An 8,789-nucleotide genomic window follows, 5' to 3' on the forward strand; every position below is an offset into this window, starting at 1 on the left:
TAAGGGCGCCTGGGTGGCTCAGTCGGGTGTGTCTGACTCTTAATTTCCGCTCAGGTCATGGTCTCAGGGTCATGAGATGGAACCCCATATCTCAGGGAGTCTGCCTGAGATTCTCCCCCACTCCCTCTGCCTTTCCCCATCCCACACATACTCTCTCTCTCTCTCATAGATAAATCTTTAACCAACCAACAAACAAAACAACCCTGCTCTAGGGGAGGTGGTAGAAGTGTACAGTGAGTACACTTTCAAGCTGTAGAGTTCTAGGTTTGAAATCTGCCCTCAGTGACCCCCTAACCTTGGACTTCAGGGTTTGCATATGCAACACAAAGATGGGAGCAGTGCTGTCTTCACCGAGGGGACTAATGAGGTCATGCCTGTGAAGCACTCCACGTAGTGTCTGGCACGGAGGCGAGGACTGAATACGTGGTGGTTATTTTTATTGTTCTGTCTGCTTTCTCTCTGAATACTATGCATTTTAATGGACACAAGCGAGCTACTGTATACATAGATGTATCCAGAGAAAGGGATAGCACTTCTATATCATAAAGAAATCTGTTGTTTTCCTGTGTTTAAAGAAACGACCCTCAGCAACTTGATCTCCAAATGTTCACCAGCCCGTGAATCAGATGATCTGTGCTTAGCCGCCTGATGCATTCCACTGAGATGCTGGACTGCCAAGTGGACTAATTTTTTAATGACTACTTGAGGATTTTATTTCCAAATACCAGTATGCCTCCCATTTTTAGACAGACATAAATGTTCCCAGTGTTATGGAGATGAGAGCACAGGCGAGGGGGAAAAGGTAAATAAAACTGTAACACTTCAAAACTACAATGTGGATGAAAATGTACTTTGATCGCTAGATACTTTTTGCTTTAAATACAGTCGGTAGTGATGTTAGTGATAGCACAAAAAATGTTTAATATTTATTAGTAAGATGAACATCCTTGGGAGGTTCTTGCCAGTTTGTGCAAATTATGGGCACAGATTTAGATTCTTATTTAATATCTAAAAATGCACACAAGGCCCATGCTTTCCAGTGTGGCTGCTTTTTTCAGTGACGGGATGACGGTGCCTCTGCAAAGTCATACTCCAGATGAGAACTTGGATGCAGGGAATGGAGGGATCTGAAGAAGAGAGCGATGGGAACTTGTATTGTCTTTGCATTAGAAAACGAAGACAAGGCAACCTTTGGGCCTGTGTGAGGGTGGGCACAGAGATGGCTGTAATGTCCAGGTGGTTTTTCCCTAACCTGAAAGGCTGGCAAGTAGGTGATAATGTGTACTGTACAGGTTATTCAAAACATTTGCGTGGAAGAAGATTTAAATACAGAGACTGAGTGTTTACTTCCATCTGTTCTGATACTTCTATCAGAGTGCTAATAATCTTTCGAATTAAAAGACATGTATTTTGTTGCCTTTAGAAATTACTTCTAAATGAAATTCCTTTAGCCAATTTCTAATTAAATTGCTGAATTACTTCGTTGGCTTTCAAAAACAAATTATGGGAAGTTCATTGATTATTCATGATATGTACAAATTAACCACATATTAGGACTTGATACGGGATTCAAAGACTTTGACTTTATACAATAAAATAAAGTGATAATGAGTATGATATTAAATGTACACCGTGCCTTTGGGAAAATAGTATGTGTACAATAGTTTTAACTGCAGATTTTTATAAATACATCTAAAATACGTATGTATGTTCAGGTGCACACTTTAAAATGTCTCTCCAGCAATTTATAGCAACTACTCTTTCCAAAGCTGTATTGTAATTTGTTGGTGGAAAGTGGAAACCCAAGTGTGGTTCCATGCAAAGATATCCGCTAGAGAACAAGAAAGCTGTGCTGTTCATTTTTTTTAAAATATTTTATTTATTTATTTGACAGAGATCACAATTAGGCAGAGAGGCAGGCAGACAGAGAGAGAGAGAGAAAGAAGCAGGCTCCCTGCTGAGCAGAGAGCCCGATGCGGGGCTCGATCCCAGGACGCTGGGATCATGACCTGAGCTGAAGGCAGAGGCTTTAACCCACTGAGCCACCCCGGCGCCCCTGTGCTGTTCATTTTTTCATGCTATTTCAACCACAACCTTAACTCGAATCCTAGTAAACAACTCTCTCTGGGAACAAGGGGTAATTGAATCTTCATGCTAATTCTATCCTGGTCTTCTCTTGACTACTAGCTCCCAATTATGCCAACATATTACACTATGTACTGTTCTCCAGGAAAACACTAAGACCACCTTGTTCGTTCAACTAAGGTCAGACCTAAAAGGAAAACAGAAAGACCAGGCTGATGATTTACCTATAATGGACATTTTAGTTCCTTGTGGGCACCTGCTTTTTTTTTTTAAGGTTCACTTAGGTTATTTTAGTTATAAATCAGATGCAAGAACAGGTAAGTGTAAGCGTATTGGCCACAAGTAATTCCAGTGTGCATTTCTGTCCTCCTGCCAGATGCTGAACACGGTGTTACAGGTGCGTGGTCGGCTTTGACCATTTGGCCATACGTCAGACAAACTCCAGTGACAACTGGAAGTAGCCATTGCCATGGAGTGGAATTATTAGTCTATTAATAACCCTTTAATTAGCTGATAGAGGATGGAACATGCAGCCATGTAGTCATAATTGGTCTAGTGAATCCTCGGTACTTCAAGGGTAGAATTTGTGTGACTACTTGTTGGGAATAATAACCATTTGGTGAAGTGTCATGTTCATCCTGAAGAGTTAATGTGTATTTTAGTAACATACACGCATAAACACGTTCAGTATTTAGGTAAAACTCGAAAACATGCCAAAACAAATGGAAAGCCTTCAAAGTTTTTCCTCTTTTCTTATCTTCCTCCTATCCACACCGGAATGAACATTATGAATGAATGAACACCAGTAATGATTATTATTATTGTCACAGGCATATCTTGCCAATTTAGAGAAATAATTTAAAGTAACAAAGACCAAGTATTTTACGTAAAATATTAAGAATTCATCGAACTTGATAGTTCCATTAATTCTCTTTTATTTTCCTTCTAAAAATTGAAATCATCCCATATTTATTGAGATTCTACTGTGTGTAAGATTCCAACGAGGAGCTATAGAACTATAAAGAAATATTTCTTCCATGCAAGATACCTCCTTGCTGTCAACATGGTCAAGGTATTAGTTGGAAGAGGGGCCAAGCTTTTAATTAGATAGTTAACCATTCTTATACATAAAAAAAAATGCCAATTTCAAAAGGCAGTGCTCTGTGATGTATTTGACATTTGTACTTTGCAGGACATGACCTGCCCTTACTGCTTTGGAAGAAGAAATGAGTGGTATTGTTATAACTTTACTTTGCATATTTTAAAAAGATAGACCAGTTTATAGCTTTCCTTACTCTTTTAGTGTAGTTATTAACTGATGTATTCCCATACCGAATGGGTTCTCTTTTATGATTTCTTAAAAAAAAAAAAATTGCATATACCTTGAGGGGAATTGGACCGTTTGCATTGCACTTGAGTAATGCTTTGAGTTGAATATTTTTAGGGTTCTAAAATTAAGTTAATCCATATGTAATTAGGAACGTTCTTAACTAGGCAGTCCTGGTTAGCAGGAGATTGGCAGGTTATTCTGAAAAACTATTTAGCAAACCATGAATAGCAATTAAATGAGAAAAGACTAAATTTCTCTTTAAAATGGGCTGTTGCCACAATTTAATGTGGCGATAGGATTTTCTATTTTTAATTGCTGTAGATAGTGCATTTCATAAAGTATTTTGTCGTCTGAAATCTAGATAGTTCCATAATTTTGTACCACTTATGCTTTTTAACACTCAGGAAGTAATTCTGCCTTTGCAATCCCTTTTTATTCATGATGGGTAGAAGAAACTGAAGGTTGGTAAAGGTAGTTCTGTACCTCTTTAGCAAACTGAGATCAAATGCATATCTTGGAGAAATGAAATATTTCTTTTCATGGGACTTTATGACCTCATGTAATTTAGCATGCTTACTTTATAACATAGTGCTTTTATCCACAGAACAATTATATTTAACGTTGATACTTAAAGATGTTCTTTTCTTTTTTTTTTTCATTCGAATAATGAAAACTTTGCTCCATATTCCACATCAATATGAGGATTCAGGGACAGTTTAAACCTGATGCATAGATAACATCATTTTTCCTTCCCACCCCTGATACCAAGTACTTAATGCTCTCCACAGTCTCTTACTCATTTCTTATTTGCAGAAGTCATTTTGGAAGGAATTTATGACGGTGCCATCTTTTAGTAAATAACAATAAGTCACAGTCTACTGCCTATAATAACTAGAAGCTCGGCTGCTTAAAATCACCTTTATCACTTAAAATATGTTTTCTTTTGTCTCTAAATTAGCATGAAAATACAGAGGAGGCTATTTCTTCAATTAAATGTGAAAGATTAATCACCAGGCAATTTGTTTTATAATAGAAAATAATTAAATGTCAAAAATGGAATATTTACTTCTTAAATGCCTCTGAAAAAAGTGTCAGAAGCACAAAAATTTAGTTCTATTTGCATATATTTTGATTGAGCTGCTACTAAGGCTCTCACCTAACTGAAGTCTAGTAACTGACGCCCAGGTCACCTAATGCATTCGTTCCTACGGTCTTCCTCAGGCTGGTTTTAGAAGATGCCATATTTAGTCCATAACCAGAGTAGAACCTGGAGGGGAAGAAATGGCAGCAGTGGGTCACAGATGCAGTGTCCCCAGTGTTCTGGGGATATGAATATTGCTTTTCTTTTCTTTTTCTTTTTTTTTGTACACTAACCAGGATTTCCAGAGTTCCATCCCAGGGAAACAAGTGAAGATAAAAGTGATGTGTTACTTTTCTATTTCTCCCTTGCTCGTATTTTTGCTGCTCTGCACTACTGATTCCAACAGCACTAGATCAGAATGAACAATTAACTGTCTAATTATTCTAGTCACAGCAGCCCACAATGAAATCTTTATTCCGTGTTTACAGCAATCTTTGGCAGAGGCTGTCTTGCTGTTTCTAAACTAAGAAGAACTGCCCTTTGGCTCCTCTGGGCATCAGCTGCCTTGGTTTCAGCCTCGGATGCCAATAATCAGACTTCTTTTTCTTCCAAAGTGGACATTTTTTTTTAGGGTGAAAAGACCTATTCTCATCACCCCCCCATATATTCTGGCTGATTTATGTTCTGGCCCCTGCAGCTCTTCCTTCCGTATCTCTTTACATTTTTCCTCTCTCCATAGAGCACCAGCAGGCGAAACCCCATTTTAAGTCCAAAATTGTAAAAAATGCTTAAGCAAACAGTGCTCACTACTATGAGGGGAGGAAAAGTACAACAACTGGTTTATGGGTAGAGGGAAGTCAAGGAAATCCCCTCTGCTTTTCTAAACTGCTCATTTTCGAGCTCAAAAGGCATTCAATAACTTCTCCACCAGGGGAAAACATACCCACTTTTCAGTGGCTCTCTTGATTACTTCCAACTATTTACTTAAATTCACCACCAGCTGCACGTCTTTGAGAAGCTTCAGAACTTGGGGAATATTTACAAATATGTAAGGGGCTGAGAGAGTACGCCTGGATCTCTTTGAAACAGCAAGACAAAACTATTCTACTCTACAGTCGGGGATAGAGAAATTACTGCCAATCCAAAGACAAGAGAAAGGCAGTACCTTAAGGGAAGGGAGGAGGAAAAAGCACCTTGGTTAGCCCTCTTTGGACTGATGGAGTGTCTTTCCTGAATCTGGGAGCAGATGATAGCCACTGCTTGGTCCGCTGCCCTACACTGCTCAGTTGCCCCCTGCCCCCAGAACATTTCCCTGCTCTGTGAGGGTGATGGCATCTTTTTTCCCATTCCCGTCTCCAAACCCCATGTGATGGTTCCCCTAACAACCCTTGGATCTGGCCTCTCAGCCCCCAGCACTTAGCCCATTTGCATTGCCTTTCCTGTGAGAACTGGATCATAAAATTTTACAGGGGAGAAAGGTAGAAGGGGGCGTTTCAGTAGTATAAACACTGATTAAATTCCCGGGCAACTCTCCCCAAATGAAAGATAATTTTTCTACAAGTATGCACAAGAATGTCAAGAATGCTAAGTCATTTTTATGTTTGTACTTTCCTTTTCCATTTTAATTTTACACTGCCACATGGCACACATGCTAAAAATGTGTCTCCGTAACCTGCAGTGTAGCAAACTTTTCACAAAACATTCAAATCTCGTATTTTATAGACTGTCCTTTCCCAGGATGCTCCAAGCGTTTTTTGGGGATGTGAAATTAGATCATCTCACGACAACTGTCCTATTAGAAAGGCATGGCTACTCGTGCATTGGCAAATAGAGAAAATCAGAAGCACGGGAAAGGAAAGGTCACACCAAAGTCAGTGGCGACAGCCTTAAGTAGACTCTGAGAGCTTGGTTTGCCAATTTATACTACTTCCCACTTGCTCTTCATTTGTCTCTCTGCTCTGGCAGAAAGGGATACAGCCAGTGAAGAGGCTTGACCTCATCTCCTGTACTTGGCTTAGCTCTGACACGCTGTTCTCCCACACTCTTGCCCTGTTTTCTCCATCATCAGCTGGCCAGCTCTCACCAGGGGCCAAGCCAAGAGGAGGCGAGCGCAGGTGCCCTTGTGGCTGCCTCCAGTGTTGGGAACCGAAGCCTGCCCCTGCCAGGTCACATGCCCAGTGGGGCTGCGAGGGTCACCCGAAGATAAAAATTAATTCCCAGATTGTATAAATACAAGAAAGGAGAAAGCTGGGTCATGGACGGAGTTCACAATTGGCACTGACTCCACTGCTCCCCAGCCCCAGATAAGGCTGAGGAAGGCGAGCTGATGGAAGTCCATCTCTAGCATGGGCGCAGTCACAGTATACAGTTGCGACTTTTTGTTTCTGTGTTTTTAAGTCGCACCGATTCCTTAGCTGTGTCCCTGACACCACCACAGCTCTGAGAGGTAATTTCCTTTGATGGGAGGACATCAGAGACTAGCAGGGATCAGGGGACATTTTATTTGGGGAGGGGCAGACTCAGTTTCCAGGCGACCTATTAACAGAAGACAAAATACTTCCTGGCGGTTGTGCCAGTAACAACAGCAGCAATAGTAATAGTAATGACAATGACAATAATAAAGGCACAGTGAAGCCTGAATCCACCAGGATCCAACCCTTCCGCCCCACCCCCAGGTGTTGTGCTGCCAGCCCTCTGTCTCTGCCAGGTCTCAGCACACAGAAAAGGGCTCTGGCAGTGCCTCCAGGCTGCCCTCCAGGTTCCATCCCCCACCTCCGCGCCCCCGAGGTGGATAGCCAGGCCGAGCCTCCTGCTTCAGCCCAAGTCCAGCCCCCAGTCTCTCCTGTTGCTAAGGGCGGGCTGGGACTCAGCGTTTGCGTTTCTTGGACACATCTGCAACTTTCACCCTGTCCGACCTCCTAGCAGCCTCCTCACCCCAGCTCTCACCCCACGGCAACCACGGCGGGCAAAACCCAAACACCCCGAGCGCAATTCAGAGCTTTCCCCGAGAGTGTCAGGCCCGGAGACAGGAAATCCGGGGAGTTGGCGATGTCCGGCAGGTGGCGGGGACCCGAGTCACCACCACATTCTCCTCCCACGGCTGAGCTCGAGCGGGGGCGCGGCGAGAGGCGCGGACTGCGACCGGCCCCGCAGGCACCCGAGCCTCCCCGGAGCCTTGCTCTCCGGTCCCCGTTCCCGGTGCGCATCCCCGAGTTGGGGACGCAGCCAGCTCTCGCCCATCGGCAGCCAGACGGAGGCGCCGCCGCCCTCGGGGAAACGAGGGCGAGGCCGGGTCCAAGCGCCCCCGCGAGCCGCGCTCTTGGGTCCTCCGTCCCCACGTCCCCGCGCGCGCAGCCCCCGCCACCGGCGCTCAGCGTCCTCCGTCCGCCCGCTGCGCCCCAGCTCCCTGCCCCCGGGAAGCAGCTCCCCAGCCCGGGCGGCTCCTTCACGTCCCCTTCCCCCAAAGTCCGAGGAAGTCCAACTCCGAGCGGCCCGCAGGCTTGCCGCGGCGGCGGGGACCTGCGGAGAGAGCATGGCGCGGAGAGGGACAGAGCGCCGCGCCGGGGGGCTGCTGCCCGGAGAGAGCGGGCACCGGCGCCCTGCGCCTCCAGCTTCCGGAGCCTGGGGACAAACGCGCGGGTCCCCACCCGAGCACTCCCCTTTACCTGGCACGGCCGGCGACTCTCCGGGGACGTTCGGTCCGGACTCCTTCGGGGCGGGCGTCCAGGTCACATCGCTGCCAACCCCGCCGGGCGGCAGGTGTCCCGCTGCGTCCCTTCGCCTCCGCTTGCGATGTGTCCCCGCCCCCCACCCCCCTACCCCCTGTATCAAAAGTGTCACAGCTTTTCTGCCTTCGGATCTTTCGCAAAGTCTCCGCGCGGTCTCCAGGAGTTGGGCTGCAATGCCAGGCGCGCCAACCCCGCAGATGCCCTGCCCCGCCCTCCCGCGGCCCCCTGCGCTCGGCCCGTCCGGGGAGAAAAGCCGCCTCGTCGCGGTCACCGTCCCCGGAGCGCGGCGCGCGGTCCGCCTCCCCTCCCTCGCGCCTTCCCTAGCCCGAGTGGCTGCCGCCTGTCTGTGCCGCGGGTCCTCATTCCCCTGCTCATGAATATTCTGACAGAGGCTAATGCCGTGGAAGTAAATTGAATTAGCCAATTGGTGCCAGGAATGTGCGCTCCTTCCTTCTGAGGAGCTGTCTGGAACCCCACCAGATGAAAGCAATTAGAGTCCGGTTGGCACCCTGTGGTTCAGAGCAGTGAGGGGCAAAATGGGTTAATTCTTTAAATGCAGTTTAGA

General features: G+C 45.6%; 1 protein-coding gene across 2 annotated transcripts in view; it reads right to left on the minus strand.

Moving 5' to 3' along the window:
- CDH20 (cadherin 20) overlaps window positions 1-8,242 on the minus strand; it is a 205,574-nt gene extending 197,332 nt beyond the window's left edge. The window contains exon 1 of one of the 2 annotated variants that reach the window (XM_044242873.1): window positions 8,162-8,241. The gene's annotated coding sequence lies outside the window, so the exon portion shown is untranslated. Of the gene's footprint in view, window positions 1-8,161 lie in introns of both variants that reach the window. The other variant, XM_044242872.1, reaches the window with a different exon arrangement.
- Between the last annotated feature and the right edge of the window lie 547 nt (window positions 8,243-8,789).

Source organism: Neovison vison, chromosome 3, assembly GCF_020171115.1.
Source record: "Neovison vison isolate M4711 chromosome 3, ASM_NN_V1, whole genome shotgun sequence".
NCBI classification, from domain to species: domain Eukaryota; kingdom Metazoa; phylum Chordata; class Mammalia; order Carnivora; family Mustelidae; genus Neogale; species Neogale vison.